The sequence below is a fragment of the Tympanuchus pallidicinctus genome, unplaced genomic scaffold, assembly GCF_026119805.1.
Source record: "Tympanuchus pallidicinctus isolate F22 unplaced genomic scaffold, pur_lepc_1.0 scaffold3, whole genome shotgun sequence".
NCBI lineage: Eukaryota > Metazoa > Chordata > Aves > Galliformes > Phasianidae > Tympanuchus > Tympanuchus pallidicinctus.
In genome coordinates this window covers 72970726-72988994 of record NW_026294747.1, presented here as the reverse complement: position 1 = coordinate 72988994, position 18269 = coordinate 72970726, and the positions used below count along the sequence as shown (strand labels likewise).

General features: G+C 39.1%; 1 long non-coding RNA gene across 1 annotated transcript; it reads right to left on the bottom strand.

Annotated features, from left to right (window-relative positions):
- Positions 1 to 794: 794 nt before the first annotated feature.
- On the bottom strand, positions 795 to 17604 carry LOC128086486 (uncharacterized). Its single transcript, XR_008209382.1, has 3 exons — positions 17470 to 17604; positions 10173 to 16263; positions 795 to 1364 (listed from the first exon to the last, which is right to left on the bottom strand). It is a non-coding gene; the product is annotated as an uncharacterized LOC128086486 (long non-coding RNA).
- Between the last annotated feature and the right edge of the window lie 665 nt (positions 17605 to 18269).

The following is an 18269-nucleotide window of genomic DNA, read 5'->3' as shown; positions in this document are numbered from 1 at the left end:
TTGTAATGTTTTTCTTTTATGCATTCCTTGTTCTACTGTTGTCTAGGAGGCATCCCAGACAGTTCAAAAGAAATACACCTACTAATATAATCTTTCCCATCCTGTTGTGTTTTAACTCAGCAGACAACTAAGCACCACACAACTGTTTGCTCACTCCCTTCTCCCTTTGGGACGGAGGATAAAAAACAACAAAAGAGAATTCATGGGTTGAGATAAAAAATATTCAGTGTGACAGAAAGGGAAGGGAAAATAATATTAATGATAATTACGTATACTTATTTATACACACACACACATATGTATGTATATTTATAAAACAAGTGATGTACAGTGCAATTGCTCACCATTCAGTGACCAATGCCCAGACAGTCCCCAGGCAATGTCTGTTCCCCAGAGCCAACTCACCCAGTTTTTTAGATAACAAAATGTCCTGTGGTGTGGAATATCCCTTTGGCCAGTTTAGGTCAGCCATCCTGATTATGTCTTCTTCCAGCTCCTTGTGCCCCCTGACCCCTTCACTGGCAGGACAGTACAAGGAGCTGAAACATCCTTGGCTCTGTGCAACGCTGCTCAGCAACAACTAAAACAGTGGTTTGTTATGAACCTTGTTTCCTTCCTAAGGCCGGAACACAGCATCATGTCAGCCACTCTGAAGAAAATCAACTCCATCCCAGCTGAAATCAGGACACACTCCTTGTTCATATCACATTTAATTCTCTCTTCTTTAAGAATCTTTACTAAATTAAAGATCATTGGCTTTATGGGCCCTGCTTTGTATGACGTTGCTGCTGTCCTCTTTTCTCTGCTGGTGATGGCCAAGATACATTTTTCCACTCTTCCAGAGTTGCTGTGATGCTTCCCATTACATCTCTCCAGCTATCAAATACTCCTCTTCATGATGACTCCTTCTGTCATGATGCCTACCAAAAATGGTGAATAATATTTGCAAAGACAAAAAAACAGTGAGAACAATTTATGAAAATCCTTTTATTTGTGATACGAAGAAGACATGGATTGATGCTCAAAGCTGATCATGGTCCTTCTAAGTTTTCCTTCAGCAGACAAAAGCAGCCTTCTTATTTTTCTAATTGTTAGAAGAAAAGAAAAAGAACATTGCCAGAAATAAAAAGCAGACTAATGGAACTGAAATTGCCTTTGTGATTCCCACACCTCTTAAATTGTTGTGCTCTGATTTGTCCACACCTCTTTCAGAAACAATGGTATCATCATTCTTGGCAAAGAATGCTTCCTTCCTTAGTCACAGGTGTGAAGACTGGGCTTCTACTTGGATGGAAAAATAAGGAAATCATTTCCTCAGTTGATATAATGTCCATTTTTGGAATCCCCAAAAAGCATTACACTTGCTAAAAGAGAAGGAAACATAATAAAGGGATTTCAGTTAGATTTATTAATTTTAATATGGGAGGAGGTGCCCCTTGCAAGTAGCTGGAACTCACATTGTTTACCATGAGCAAAAATAGAATATTCTTTATCTCCTTTGCACTTGTGCATTTAACAGGCATTACACAGTTTGTGCCTGTTGTCCCTTGTCCTGTCACTAGGCATCACCAGCCTGGCCTGTCCATCTGGCTCTTGCTTATTAGACATTTATACGTTTTGATAAGATCTCCCCTCAGTCTTCTTATCTGCCTGAACAGTCCCAGGTCTCTCACCCTTTCCTCATAAGAGGGATGCTACAGGTCCCTACTTACCTTTGTGGCCCTCCACTGCTCTCTCTCTAGAAGCTTCCCATTTTTCTTTAACTGAGGAGCGCAGAACTGCACACAGTACTCCAGATGTGGACTCACCAGGGCAGAATGGAGAGAGAGAGGATCAGGTCTCAACATGCTGCCCATGCAATTTTTAATGCTGACGTGATTCTAATTCTGTGAAAAATCTCCACTTCTGTTATTATTATGTGCATTTATCATTTTTTTAGAAGTAACTAGTATGTATTTACTTGTAAACTTATTACTAGTATTTTATATGATAACAAAACCATATATATTTCACTCTTGGTAAGACTAAAAGCAGATGTTGAAGTATCTAGTATGGATATAATACTCCAAATTCTTTTTGCAATGAGAGAACTTATTTAATCCCTTCACATTTTCTGGAAATCACCTCTCTCTAACCTTGGCTACTTTGCAATTCATGGTTCACAGCAGCACAGATGAGTGCTGGACCTCCTATGCTTTGAAAAATGTGTGTGCATGTGTGTTTTGCTTTTAATCTACAATTTGAAAGGTTGATTGTATTAATCTTTTATATATTAATTTATCTGGAGTGTCTGTTTTTTCCGAGACAGAATGTACTCTGATTACAAATACATCAGTCCTACTTCTATTGCTGGAATTTACAGCCTAGTCTACAAGAAGCAGCACTGTTATTTTAGACATAAATAGTATTTAATGGAATAATGTAAGAGTTAACACGCAAGTTCATGCTGGTTTAATATAAAAAATTAATTAGATTCCTGTTGTGTTCTCCATGGCTAGAATTTCCCTGGGAAAAGATAGACAACAATGGTTCATTGTTATGAAAACTGTAAATGTTATAAGATGGAGGTTGATAAGTTTATGGATGGGGATCACAGAACAAGATAAGAAATACTCTGAAGTTAGAATTAATGCCTGAGATAATTGTTCTTTTGTATCCAGTTTCTTAGTAGGTCTAGTACCTAAGTACATTCTGCAGAGGAGATTCGTGTTCTAGCCTCACATTAGATGTCCTTAAGGTCTTGCTTACCTAAGGGAGTTGGGTAGGAGCTGGTGGTCTCAGTGCATGGCAGATATGCTTTTGGAGTTAGAAGCTCTAGGAATATCTTGGATCTTTTGGATAATTTACTTCAAATTCTTAGCACTCTAAAGATTTTAAGGAAATGGTTGCTGCTGCTTTTTTCTTATGGTCCATCAGAGGTACAGCTCTGGTCCTTTTCTTCTGAGTCTGTACAGGCAATTAGGTGCAGCGTGCACTGAGGTATGGGATTGGTCATGAAGTAATTGTGTGGCTCTTTCAAGATTGAAATGATTCTTTGATTTCTTGGGACATCATTCAGCGACCTACATCATGCTGACTTCTTCAGTCAGCAGTTGCTATGTTTTGGACAGAATCCAGAAAATGAGAATCAGTGGTAATAAGCTTGGGAGACAAAATCTGGATGGCTTAGAGCTCATCTTTCTTGGCCAAATAAAAGATTTCTTGAGCAATTTCAACTGAGCATTTGTGGCTGCTGAATGTGTAACAGGAAGTATTTTGCTCTGAATATGAAGAACATTTTTGTTTACTCTTATTTGCACATAGACTGGGGAAATAGCAAAGCTCCTCCCCTGGGAGGCAAGCATTCCCTTCCTTTTTGCACTTCACAGCTCAACATGATGACTTGGTCATGAGAAAAAGTACTGATATGCTTGTTACATCACTTTAGAATTAACTAAAAATTCCATTGCTATATAAATCTTTATTAAGATGAATGGACACCTTGTCTTGAAGATTTTAGTGGACACTCAGAAAAATTCCCATGTATTAAGTATGGAAGAGTCCTAACATAAGAAATTTTAATAGAAATTTCAGGATAAAACGAATAGTTGAAGGAAAAATCATTCACCAAGCATATAGGATGTTTGGTATTCGTGATCTGTAGTCCAGATGGTGCCCAGGATTTCTCTTCAGCATTTTAACTGGGGAAGGCTAACGTTCTTCTGTCTGCCAGAGATGTGTTACAGTCTGTCTTTGACCTTGCCTGGGGCAGAATGCTTCTTAGAGCATTAAATAACCACAACAGTTAAAACCTAGAACAGATTTCACCCAGCCTATCATAAGCACCTCAGGTTAGACAGTAGTCTAGACATCCTAGTCTCTTCTTAGAGTCTATGAACAAATTTAAGTACCCCCAGAAGGTGATTTATGTCATTATAAGATCTATCAGATGAATTGTCCATTGAAGAGGCCCATATTGAATCTAGAAGATCCCAAATAAACTGATTTAGCTTTGGACAGCCACATCGTAAATGCCTAAAGCCTGTGTAGTATGAATGCTGTGTTGTGCCCTTAAGTAGGGGGCATTTTAATCAGATGCTTGAATTTACTCATGGAGCTCTTAACTGCAGATTCGAATTGACCTAAATAAGACATCCAGAAGACTGCCTACAGTGGCAGTGCTTCAGTCTCAGAACATGTTTTTAATCACATGATAATCTCATGCTTTTCCAAACTGTTGGCTGACTCATTCAAAAGAAAATATTCAAATAACAGAGAACCAGACCAGTTATCCCTCTATATTTTGCAAAGATCAAACAAAACCCATTAAACTGTTACTGCTTCAAACTTTGTACTGAAGGACCCACTGTAAAAAGCTCTGTCATTAGATCTCTGCAAGGACTTACTAGACTCTGACATGAGTCATTTCATACAGAAGATGCAGCCACCAAATGGTATTACTGTATGAAGTAAAAAGCATGGGACATTAGCTGGGGGTAAGGCTTGATGATCTCTAGAGGTTGCTTCCAGCCTCAAGGATTCTTTGATCCTGTGACAACTGCATTTTTGGCATGCATGTACGTACTCCCACTGAACCACGACTTCTCCATTGTTTTGCCCGTACTATCACTATACCTTCTTTATTATCAACAACAAAACCCGAATTTGGCTTTCTAAACATTTTAAATGTGTTACTGTTATGTCAAAGAGACATGTGGTAAATGGGTCTGGTATATCTGAAGGAAGCATAAGGAGCAATGATTCTCAAAATGGAGTCCTTTAGAGAGGGATCAAGTAGCCTGCCAATAACGGAGTAACGCACAATTTTCCCACCAGATTCCAGAGGTATCATTATCACTGAGCACAGGTTAAATTGAAGGATGGTTAGAGCTGATGTAATGAAAGCAAATTCGAAGTACAGAATTGTGTATTTAAATTACCTGCCCACATGGTGTTAAAAAAACCCAATATTTATTTCTGTCATACATGTATTTAAAGGATACTTTGCAAAAATCAGTATCCAGCATTCCAGCAGCAGTGCATGGCATATGATTTTCCTTTTGATTTTAATATTGTTTTATATGGGAATCAGAATAATCATTTTTGGATTGAATAACAAAGGCAATTGCATGAAAAATAAGGTACCATATGTTATTTTGGAGGACATTTTTACTATTTTCTTTTTGTTCCTACATACACAGCTATATGCTCCATCTGAGGGTAAAGGTCCTTATTGTCGTGTAATATATTTCAATAATTTGGAATCAAACCTTGAAACTCTCTGCATGCAAAATCAAAATTGAATTTAAATATCAGAGCAGTATTTTCATTTTTCCAAGTGAGAGCATGTTGTCGCTGTTGCAATTCATTTATGTGTGAACATAATGAGTTCCACATATTTCAAGATGCGAAATTTGAAGACAGGCAGTGAGTTAGTATTCCTGCCAGGCTCTGAAAGCAGTAGTCACAGACTGACACATCTATATGCAGTAGTACTCATTCAAATAACCGTGTGCTTCTGTCTGATCTTATCCCTATAGCAATGCTTTTGGTTTCCTAAAGAAGCACTGAGTAATGGAGGGACTGAGAAAAAAGTTGATGACGATGACTATGGAAGTTTTATTGGCTGAAATCAAAATATGAAAAATATTTTGATTGAATTTATTTCCTTTTGATCTTTTTCCTGCTTTGCCATGCTGCATTTTAGGTGAGTCAAATTGATAATTTACCTAAATAAGCAGCACTTAATATTACCTATGAACACACAGTGCTAAAATTCAAGCTCTGTGGCTGCTTTGCCCTTGCCTGAGTTTTCAAATACCGTTAGTGGAGATAAATTGTCATCATAGAAATAATTAATCAGATGATAAATGATTTGCCTTTCCACCGTGGAAATGACTGCAATGGATGTCCATCATAAATGTTATGGTATTTCTGAGATTGCTGCAGAAAAAATATCCTTTTCAACAGAATACTTAATTATTTTGACAGAGAAGCAAGTATACTCTTGGCAAAACTTGGAGCATCTGTCCTGGCATCTGTATCATTTTAAATCACAAACGTTAGATCTGTATAACAGATTGTACCCAACCTACACTATACAGTTTGCCTACTGTGTGACAGTCTACCACAAACAGTTCTGCATAAACTACTGTGACTCTGTGCAGAGAAGTTACAAATTCATTTTGTGAAGTCCTATTTTCTTTCCTTAGTATACGTGTTTTAGTTTCTCAGAGTGAAATTATTATTGTCATCTATTACTGTTGTCATTTATTGCAATTCATGTTAGGAATGTGGGCAGGTAAACTTGCAGAAAGAATGCGTGGGCTCAGCCAGACTCATAATGGTATGTTTGCTCTGAGTCTGCTGGATTTTTCACTAACAGACTCCTAGTAGTTTTTTTTACATCTAGCAGTTACCTTGGGATGCATATTGAAAAACTTTGCAATATCAAGTGCTTAATTAAGAGAGTAATTTGCTACAGGTCTTTTTGATCAGTTAGAAATATTTTGTAGATACATTTTAATCTTAACTTGTATGTCTATGTAAAGTTGGTATAGATATGTAAAGTTTGTCTCTATTGATGTTGCTTCATATTCACTGAATCTTTTTTAAAAAACCTATGCAGTCTCAGTGCCCATAAAAGATAAGAACTGCTATTTACACAGGCATTAACGAATCTTTCCAGAGCTTTTCTCCCTTGCATACCATTTCTCTGCCTGGGTTACAAGTGCAAAGAAAAAGTCTCAAGATAATTGCACAACTGGCAAAGAACCAAATAAAGAGCCATAGCCTGATCTCAATTTCAAAACAAAGATCATCTCATTTTAATCCACTTATTGAAGTCTCATAAAATTAATCCCTACTTCATTTCTCCAATTCTTGATCATTTTCTGCTCAGCAAGACAATATTTGAAGCTATAAGCTTTTCAGGAACAGTGGCAAACAGTTCTATTTTATTTGATCTTCAAATACAAGCATTAGGCATAGGGTTTGTTGTTTGGTTGTGACTTTTTTGCATTTTGTTCTACTTCTTTTTCACCTTTTCCATTGGAGAGCAAAGCACCTGTTATCTAAACAAGCCATGAACTGGAAGAGAAAGATCACACACTGACTGTATGTATTTAGACAGCAGAGTGGGTCAGCGGCATGTGAAAAATACATGACTGTTCTTTATTCTGATTTGGTTTTGGTTTTGATTTGCATTATTTCATGTTTTTCAAGAGATACTGAGCAGGATCAAGCTCCTGTTTCCATATTATAGGACAATAATTCGAACAAAAATAACAGAGGTTTCAGCAGTTTCCTTTCATACTCAGTACACGAGAAAGCTCTCGAAATATATAAAATGCCCTCATGCTTTGTAAAGGGAAACATAATCTTATGCTTCTAACAGTTCAGTTCAGTGTAACACTGCCAGTTACTTGCACGTTGTTCTTGAAGGAGCAATAGGTCAGGCACACAGGTATCCTCACTGCTCACACGTACGTTTTTGTCACATATGTAAGCAATCTGTGCAGCAGCTGGGACAGACATAACTTTCTCACCCTACCAGTGGCCTCTCCAAGTTAGGTCCCAGGTTCATTAGCAGTGGTAGAAGTCTTGCATTGTTCCTTTCAGTCACACAGCTACAACTGTAATTTCAACGAGTGCAAATGGCCCACACAGAGCATTATTAAATTTCCCTGTTTTTGTGCACAGTGGGACTGAAAAGAATGTACCTCAGAGCACAGCACAGCAGCCTTCTAAGGAAGAGTGCTTTTGCAATTGTTTGCTAAAACAATGTTCTCCTTCTGATTAAAATCTGTGCTGGAACACTTCACCATCTTGAGTGGGACTTTTCAACTGAGCAGCGGAACGAATAGAAATTCTCACTGTATTTCTTTTTTTCCTGTCTTATCTTCATCCAAATGGCACACAGGGATTTCACTGCCATAGGCAAAAGCAGCAGTTACTATCCCACTGTCTGAAAATAGCACAGCATTGCTATTCTGAACTCGAACCAAAGTAACTCAGGAAACTAGTCAAAGCTAGAACTATTTCTAAATGAAATAAACAAACATTAAAAAAAAAAAAAAAAGCAACAACCCAACTACTGCTTCCTTGGTGGCAGGAATATTGCTCCATCATAACGCTAGGATTTAAAGAAAAATGCAAGTACCAGTAGACTGTGGAAGCCATAAGGAATTTGCTGACAGCAGTCTCAAGAAAAAGAAGTAAAAATATCCTGAGCAGTATTTGTGGTAATTATAAACACACAGGGTAAGCTTCCCATCACTGTCAGTCTTTGCCTTGCCAGCTGACACATCTAGTTGCCATGAAGGTCTTTCCGTGTGATTTTTGTATGAAGTGTTGAGGTGTTTTCTGACTATTAACAATGGTCTCCTTGTATGCTGAGCAGAGCAGGGCATGTACTCGGTCAGCTGACAGAGTTAACCAAGATAAAGTCCTTTACAATTTCTTATGGGTTGAAGTTTGGAGGAAAAGTTCTTGTGAGATTTTATAAATCAATGTTTTTTTTTTCCTCAGTGTTCAATGTGAAAAGGAAAGAAAAAGAATATTGACCATAAAATCAGTAGGTGACATTTGGAGTGAAGTAGAAGCATAGAATCATAAAATCCTTAGAGTTGGAAGGGACCTTTAAGGGCCATCTGGTCCAGCTGCCCTGCAATGAACAGCATCCACAGCTCAATCAGCTCACTCAGAGTCTGGTCCAGTCTGGCCTTGAGCATCTCCAGGGATGGGGCTTCCACCACATCTCTGGGCAACCTGTTCCAGCGCCTTACCACCCTTGCTGTAAAGGAGTTTTTGTTTATATCCAACATAAATCTCATCACTTTAAGTTTGAAACAATTTTTCCTTATCTTGTCATCTCAGACCCTGCTAAAGATTCTGCCCCCTTCTTTCTTCCAGCCCCTCTTTAGACACTGAAAGGGGGCCATCAGGTCACCTCAGAACCTTGTATTTTCCAGGCTGCACAGCCCTAGCTCTCCCAGCTTGTCCTTGTAGGAGAGGTGTTCCATTATAGCCCCTACACAGTTTCCTGTTGTAGAACTTAATTCTACAATAGATAAATCTTCCAACAGTATCATACGCTCTTCACCTTTATAGAAACAGAAATTTCATTTTTTCTTTCTTATTTCTTCTCTAGAACTCAGGGGCCATGAATTCAAATGGTGCAGGTGGTATCCCTCACCCTCCCTGGGAGTGAAGTAATGAGTGATGGCCAAAAGGAAAAGGGCATAAGCACCATTTAACTGTAAAAGTGTCTAACTGTGTGAAGACTGACTGTATAAGTGTCGTTTATTTTAGAGTCGGAAAGATGTTTAATAATGAAGTCTGGGTACTACAGTAATTGTACACCCCCATTGCTAAGGAGAGAGAACAGTCAGCAGGGTGAGGATGCATGCCAAGCTCTCCTACTGGTCCCACATCTATCCTAAGATTATTCAGCAAGCAGCCAAAGTTAGCTTGCAAGTTAGCTGGGGACAAGTGCTTCCCTTGCCCACAGCATGTCTCTCATCTCCACCCACTAAAAGGAATCCTGTGTTTGGCACCAGCGTGCCAGGAATATGGAATCACTGCCTTCTGCTCATTCTCAGCCCATTTCAGTGCCAACTAGAGCATAATTCAGCCAACAGAATTTAGATTTTGGAAAGTAAGCATTAAGTCAGAGGTTTTCCTCCATGCTCCAACAATATGTATTTTTAATAAAGTGGGGCTATTAGTTAGTTTGGTTTTTAATTTTGCCCCAGTGATTAGCAGAAGCTTTTACCTACAGAATCTCAGGAACTCTGTTTGACCTCAGTTAATGCTTTGAAGAACTAAGCTAATAGGAGCCTAAGACATTACTTTACCATCACAGGAATATATATATATTACTAACATGTGCTTTGCTAAAATGATCTTGGAACAATTTCTGCGTGCCTTTGTGTGTCCTCTTGGATCATTACTGCCATTCTTTCTGTGCTGGCATTCCAGAGTTGCTGATTCACAGACTGCATCTGGTTCTGTATCGTTCTTTCCAACTCAACACTTGAACACTTGACTTGCTAGAGTGATTGTCCTCTATGACTAACATTTTTGTTTCAACATCCTGTGTGTCATAAAAACATTTCTGCAAGGCTCTTTCTCGTTGCATTTGATTAGACTATTTCATTTATTGAAAATGAAGCATTTTATTTCTTACTTACCTTTTTCTCTGACTTTCTTCTCCATTTTGCAGGACCTCAGGAGGCACAGAGAAGGTGAAGTCTTTCTACAAGGAGTGATCAGGCCCAGGATCAGGTCGTAGCTCTGTAAGCTGGGGTTGCTGATAGCAAACCTGAGACAATATGTGAGGTCAGAAAACAGCTGAGATTTCTACCTAATTTGTAGGCTATTAAGAGGTCTGGGGTAGTAACTGTGTTTCACTAAATGCATGTTAGGGAGGATGCCTCTTGACCTTCTTCAAATTCCTCTACTTAAGTACATGAAAAATGAAATGACTTGCCATCCTAGGGAGCTCATTTCCTTTTCGTCAAAAGTGGTTAAGATTCTGGCCTACTAAAATCAGTGAAGATTTGCAAGTATCTCAGCAGATCTAGGATTACTTCCAAGAAAAATGTATTACTTGCCTTAAGTAATGTTGACTTGTTTATTTTTCCTCTGCAGCAAATTCTGTGAGAGATCCTCCTTAAGGAAACAAACAAATGAATGAACAAAAAACCCAACAAAACAGTTGGGTGTGAGTAACTTTAATAGAGCGATTTTTCCTCCACCAAAATGTTCAATGTGGGTAGCAGCTGTGCAGCCTTCTTCATCACAGCTCTTCCAGCTTTGGTAGGTAGAAATTCCCAAGGGTGGGATGTGAATTTGATCTCCTCAGCCTTTCTGTAATTTTGTTTTCCATTGAAACTTAGTTACACTCCAGTGTGGCGGTGCATTTGGTGATAAAAGCATGGTGCTCAGAGAATAGAATGGTCAACTTTGTCAGCCATTTCAGTAACTGAGCTTTCAGTGATTTACAAAATCTGAGTGCTGGCTGTTTTCCAAAAGCTAAAACTAGCAGTCTTTCCAGTGCCCCATCTATAAGCTGACTCAGAAACATACCATCACTGACTATAACAGGAGGCATTTTATATTCTGAATGGATGGAAATGGACCAGGCACTGGCTGTAATGGGTTTTAACAGAAACATAAGCATGCAACAAATCCAGGATCAAAAGGGTCCTCAGTTTCTTCAATTCAAATGTTGTCAGCTGCTCTCAGTTTGCAGTGAGCTTCGCAATGCCATCTTTTTTTTTTTCTCCAAACCAACTTTCTTGAAGTTTGACAGTTCCACGACAACTTTCACGTTAGGAATGTTCTTGCTAACAAGCATGTCTCAAGTCTGAAAAACACGGTGTGACTTTGCTGTCTCAGGGTCAAAGAGCGCAGTTTGTGGATCTTTTATTTGTTATCAGCCTGTCATGATTTTTTTTCATTGCTTGAGTTCACAGTCCAAGAGCTGATCTGATGGCTCACATCGCAGCCAGGGTGACCGGACAGGCATATCTACAGGGGCTCATATGCCAAAGCTGGATTTCTAGTGGGTCTCAGCCAGCTAATCTGAAGTTAGCTGAGAAGTCTGCACTGCACTGCAGACAGTCCCTGCGGTAGCTGAGTTTCTCAAGTGGACACGCACAGCCTTTCCTTGTGTACGAGATGGAGTGGGAACTTCATCCTTCAAGACAGCGTCCCAGGTCTGGATGCCGCAGGAAACTTGATGATTTCCAATGCCAGCATCTCCTTGTGAAATTCATCCTCAATGTTTCCAATCTAAATTATTTAAAGTGATAGTGGCATTACAGCCAAAAATAATGTCTCTATCAGCAGACAGAACTGAGCTGAGGTCACAGAAATCCCATTTGTCATATCCCAAATAAAAGCTTTCATGCTGCAAACAAAAAATAGAACATGGGATATTTCAGCAGCACTGAAAACAGTTTAGTTTAGTGCTGGCTATTACTAGCAAGACAGCTGTGCTTTCTGAACCAAAACTAACTTACACAATTCAGCTTCTCATGGTGTGATAGATGCTACCAAACAATGGAGCTTCCTTGCCAACCAGCACAAAGTCAGTCTGCTGGCAGAAACTCAGTTCCAGTTCAAGTCTGAACTGTGTTCTGAATATTTTTTCTCATAATTTAGTGCTTTTCTGCATGGAATTCATATTCATCAACTTCCTCTGAAGTCTTCTCAAAGCTCAGAGCTGGTCAAACATCCGTGCTTACAGTGAGTTGCTAGGAATTTGTACCAGGAAACTGGATGGGTAGGACAAAGAACAGCAAAGTGAATCCAAAATGGCTAGTAAAGAGAGGGGTAAAAGCCAAATTAAGAGAGAGAGCTTCTGAGTTCCAAACATGCCATTACTAGAAATCTTCTAATAGTTATGATATTTGTATTTTGAAGATGCCTGAGGAAAAAAAGTAAATAAATGGAGATAGCTACCAAGTCAATGTAAGAATATATAGTAAGCCATATGAGGAAGGCCACTAAGTCCAGTGGCATGGATGTAATTCACTTCAAGGCACTGTGCCAATTTATGCCCTAATCTCTGCCAGAGTATTTTTGGGCCTGGTCTCTATGGTTGTTGATTAATCTGTCTTCTTCCATCTCCCTGCAAGGGAGTATTTAGCCCAAGGAGACATATGAAACTGAGCAAGAATTTATTTCAGGGAGTGGGCTTAATGTTCCTGACAAGATGGAAAGTTACCAGCTGGGTTACCTTCTGCATCCAGCCCACATCAAATATTTTTATCTTAATGTCTATTAGACCAAGCATAGATGAAAGGTAGATTTTTTAACTTTCCTTAAAGCTGTAGCAATTGAGAAAGAGGCCATATGTTGAGTCGTATTTCATATTGAAGCAGTCTGTATCTAAAAAGGCACAAAGCCTTGACAGGTTTCTAGTATGCTAGTGAGTACAATTTTAATGCCATTTTTATAGCAATAATTTCATTCTTGAAGGCTGGTTGTTCAGCTGATCTGGTTGGCCTGGTTATATTATAGGATATGGGATGTCTCCCTGAAACTTACAGGTTAAATGTAGAAGTCTTGTTAGAAAGGGTAGGATCTAAAGACATTTATGGCTTCCAACCACATTGTTCCTGCTGCTGACTGTGAGTGCAGCGTTTAGAAACAGCCGTGCAAGACCTTGCAGAATAATCTGTGCTGGGATTATCAGAGCAGCAGTGTAAGGTGCCTAAGTGTTAACAAATGTTTTTGAATTCTTATTACAAATTCAGAGCAAAGTGGGTCTTAGCCCCAGTTAGATTGTTTTGTTTCCTTTTACTCCAATATTAGATAGAGCTTCTTAGCATATTATTTTGCTTATTGTTTAGTCATCTTGCTTGCCTCTGTAAATCTCTGCTGAGACCATATGGAGGATTCTCTCTGGGGAATGCCACAGAATAATACCTTGTCACTCTGACTTACAAGGTGTGAAAGTAAGCACTGCACCCCTGCCATATCATTTTTGTCATCACTTGATTTAGTCCATGGGAAGGCTTTTTTGAGGCCCTCACCACGGAAGTATCTTCATAGCTGTATTCAGTGTATGTGACACAACTTTTCAGTGCCATTGCTTATGTAAAACCTTTTTTTTACCACAGCAAAGGCGCGAGCTTACTTCAGTATCATTAAATTTGAGGTGGAAAATCAAAATGCAGCTCCCAGTCGAAACTGAACTTTTACTACAATGGAGCATGGGTGATACATCCTGTATTGGCGTTGTTAAAAACCTAATCTTCAGTGCAGAGTTTTGAAGAACCGTATTTTTTTTCAGGGTTGAGATCGTATCATGTACCAAACCATTTAGTTTTCATCTGTCTGCTTACAGAGCTCTAAATGAATTGCAGTTATACTGATTGGTTTCATGAGAATGATGATCCTTGTCAGGATCTGGCTTGAGACCAGCACTTTAATGTAACCAAAAAACTAAAATATGTCCTTTATTAAGCTATGGTCTGTGCTGCAAACAGACAGATGTCCTTAAGGTAAATCTCTGTATGCAATTGAAATGCTTTTCAGCCCTCAGAAGTCTTTGGACCAGACATCTTAACTGTACTGATATTGTGTATGTTGAAAGAAACAAAAAGATAAAGAAGAAGGGCAATAGGCAGCGTGGAACAGCTGACAAAGCTGGAGGAGCGGCAGGGAAGGCAAAAAGAGTCAGTGATTAGTAAGCAGCTCGGGAAGGCAGATCTATGAACCATGAACCAGCAGAGAAACAAACAGTTTGATAAGTTGGAAAAAAAAATGCATGAAAGTGGGTTTAGCTGATGACAACTGATGGCTGTCACCAGCCAGTCAGGCATTGCTCTAAAGCACGAGGAAGAGCAGCCTGCCAAAGTGCTTATCCCAGCCTCTTGCCAAAATCTGTGCTCTAACAGGAAGAACATTGGCGCCAAGGAAACTGCAATAGAGGCTGTTTATTTTCATTCTCAAGGTTTGTTAAATGTTTAGCTACATCCATCTCTGTAACCTGCGGCAGTCGTCTTCTCCTACCCGCTTGCACACAACCTGTAAGCAGTGACACAAGCCTTCTGTGGACAGAACTCTGAATTCTTCAAGGCTGCTGGCTATGACTGAGGGACAGTGCTTATCGTGGGCGTCAAGGCCAGACTAATGCTCACCCACACAAGCACAGAAGTATGTGCTGGTGCAGTAGTTATCAGGGACACTGTGGCTACGGTAGTGCCTACCTACACAAACATGCAAAAAGTATTTGCTAATATAGCAGCCTCCTCCTGCCAGCTCATTCTAATGAGGAAGCTTATGAAGAAATGAAGAATGGGATATATGATGGGCACATTAATGTCCTTCCTGAGCCTTAGCATGTACTATATTTTCCAACGTACAAATCATACTGATAATCTCTAGTGCACAAGCACACAAAACTTGAGAGCTTTTCTTCTACATTTTTTCACGTTGATCAGATTGCCAACCAAATACTAAAACACACTGCCCATTGCAACTCCATGAGGCAACCTCTTATGCCAAAACAACAGCTATTGTAAACATTCAAAAATTTTACTATATCAGGCACTTTTTGAAGCTGAAACTTATGCCTGTTGTACTGATGGTATCAATGTACCACAAGCTAAATAAAGAACTTTTAAACTCACATGATGCCAACTTCACATTTCCCTATGCTTTATTATCTCTAGTCTGATTTCGATGTGGCTGGTTTAATTTATCTGTGTATATACATACTTTACGAGATAGGATTATTGCACTGAGATATGCAAATGTAAAACAGAAAGCACTTTCAAGCTGTATGAAATACACATCTGTAATACTAATACCACTTGTGAGATGATGCTATCTTTATAGTTAGAAAATATGGTTAAACAGGAGGGTGTATTTGATGATTTTATCCCATTTTATCCATCACCTCAGATATTTAAATAACAACAATAACAAAAAAATGCAATTGTTACTTTTTTTTCTCAAATTCTTCAATGATAAAAGTAGAATTTATCCTGGAAACTGAATAAAACACAAGGCCAGTTTAGAAAACATTTCTAGCAGAGTTTCAAGAAGCAGCAGTGCTGGCTGTTGGTAGTATGTTCGTTGTTCTGCAGACAGTGGTAACTTAGTGCAATAATTTTCTCTACTGTTGATGTGGATGAAGGAATGAGAGCCGTGATCCTGGTCCATTTGTGCATGTGACATTATCTCCATCTTGTATGGAGATTAACCATTTTACTGGGCACCAAGTTTTGGTCTGATCACAGACCTTGTGCTCATTCTTCTTTTCCACTGCATCAGCTAGGGGCAGACTGTTAAGATTTTAGATACTATATTACATGAATTTTGAAATTTGCTTTAAAATCCTATCAATGTTGCTTGCAGATAATGTTTTCAAAGGCATCTCAGAGGAGCTGGCTCTCACATACAAAGTTTCAGTGAAAAACACATTGCTGATAGTAGTACTTGAAATTAGTTTCTGTAATTGTGACCAAAGTGACTGATTCGGTGACTGAGAAATCTTCTCTTCCGACTCCAGGAGGAAGCCTTTGATTTCTCTGCACCCACCACCACCTGCAACAGCACTGTGGGTCCTTCCGCCTCCCTGAGCCGATCCTTCCATCTCCGGAGGTACTGCAGTTGGTTCCTTCTCAACTGGTAATTACACACAGAGACTTAGCAAACGTATTATTTCCCAAGATGGTATGTTTATCTTGTGAGGATGTGAAAGGAGGAAAGAGGGGAACAGTTTTTCTGTGCAGTCTATTGCCATCCATTGAAGAGATTTCCCTGAAATGAAAGTGAACCCTCCGCCAGGTCAGTATTTCCTTTGCATGTTGCACTCAGGTGCATGTCACAGAGAGTCTCCATCCAAACAAAATGTATTTGTTAAAATAGCTCAGAGATTATATGGTCATTAGGACTGTAAACGTAAGAAAATATCTAGGCCTGTACAGAAACTTCAAGTTTTAGAGCTGATTTAATTTCACTGAATGTTTAATCATTTATAGAGAAAGCCCAATATTTGTCCCCTTAAGCTGAGAATACTAAATATTGACTTCCTAGTTTGATATAATTAAAATATATATTGTTTTTCAAACGCTATTAAAATGGCCTTTCATTTTTGCAGTCATAAGAATTAGTTTGGGAAGTCATTTCTTCAAAGCTTCAGATTCAGCTAAACAAAAAACTAAATTTATCCCCTATGCTTTAACGAACCTGACTAAAGCATGCTACAAGGATGTGAGCTTCTGGTCCATAATTTCACTAGCAGACTGTACCCTCTATAATGGACAGACTGATTTGTTATTCCTAATAGTCTGTTTTTTATGTTCTGTAGTGAAACAAATTACACAACCATGATTCAAGCACAACACAGTAAAAGACAAGGCCAAAATAAAAGCAGTGATGGAGCCATTTCTGAACTAAGAACATTTTGAATTACTAAGGGATGGAAGACTTTGGCAGCTAGATGGGTAAGGCAAGCTCAGTAATTGTCTAAAGGAGCCTGAAGACGTATCAGAATGAATTCAGTAGAAGTCATGTAGCAACAGATACTGATTTTATTTTATTGTATACCAACTACTCCTGTTTTTAGAATGCAAACTTCCTTCCCTCAGATATCTGATGGGGAGAATTTTCACAAAGGTGAAAAAGTCTTATTCTTTTCTTTAGTAAGCCTTATATTTTATGAGATTATACAATTGATACAATTACAGTAGAATACAGTGGGTTTTATCCAGAGGCCATTACTTTATTTCTCATTGCTTGAACATTTTGCTTACATTTCCTTTCTGAAATCCATTGACAATTCAGGGCAGTAACTCACAGAAAAAGAATTGGTACCACACATAACCAGGCTCTAAACTACAGCATTTGTCTATCAGTAACACAGTGTAGTATTTGGCACACACCTTTATCATAGGCATTACCAAAGGCACACCACAAAGTTATGTTGAAAGGCTTTTCCTAAATAAGGATTAAAAGGCAAAATACCTTGAAATGCCTCTCCTACACGTATCTGAAGATAATCCACAGCATAATCTGTCATGGCATGCAACTGAAATCCACTGAACCCATAGGCAGAGTCCTCAGCAGGACGCAGCTCCCTCCTGCTGCAGGCACTGCTTGGTTCTGCCGCAGGGTGGAAAGCTTGCCCTGCCTCCCTCCCTTCCTCCTTAAGTCCTCAAGGGAAGGGCGGGTGTCTGCCAAGGGGGGAGGGAAGGAATATGAAATGAGCAAGGAATCCAGCTGTTACTGTAGAAACAAGTGCAGTTTAAAAAAAAATCAATTAATACATAAAAGTTTAATGGTTGGAAATGTGTCACTTTTTCCAATCTCTTCATGTTACTCTACGTATGGGGGTACATTGCCTAGCAGTTTTGAGAGAATAATAAAAATAACTCCAAAAAACAGGTGGAAATAAGACCAAAAAATTAAAGCAAACTGAAATGAGGCAATACAGGGCAGCAGCGACGGCTGAAAACATGAATTGTAATGCAGTATCACCCTCTGTGCCACTCTGCCATTAGATGTACCAGGAAATGTTGTTAGAATGGAACAGAACAGAATTTATGGCTGGGAGTCAGTTTGCCCTCAGGTTCTTTTACTCTGTTGTTCTGCCAGTAGTCAAAGGACACCTTGTCCTGCCCCAACAGCAGCTACTCATGCCACGCTTCAGGCACTTCTCTCGTTGGCCTGTCTGGCCTTGAATAGCGTGAATTAGCTTGTGGCCAGAAACTCTTCTCCTATCAGTTTGTCATTAGCCCCTATGTCATACAGCTAGGAAGGCATGG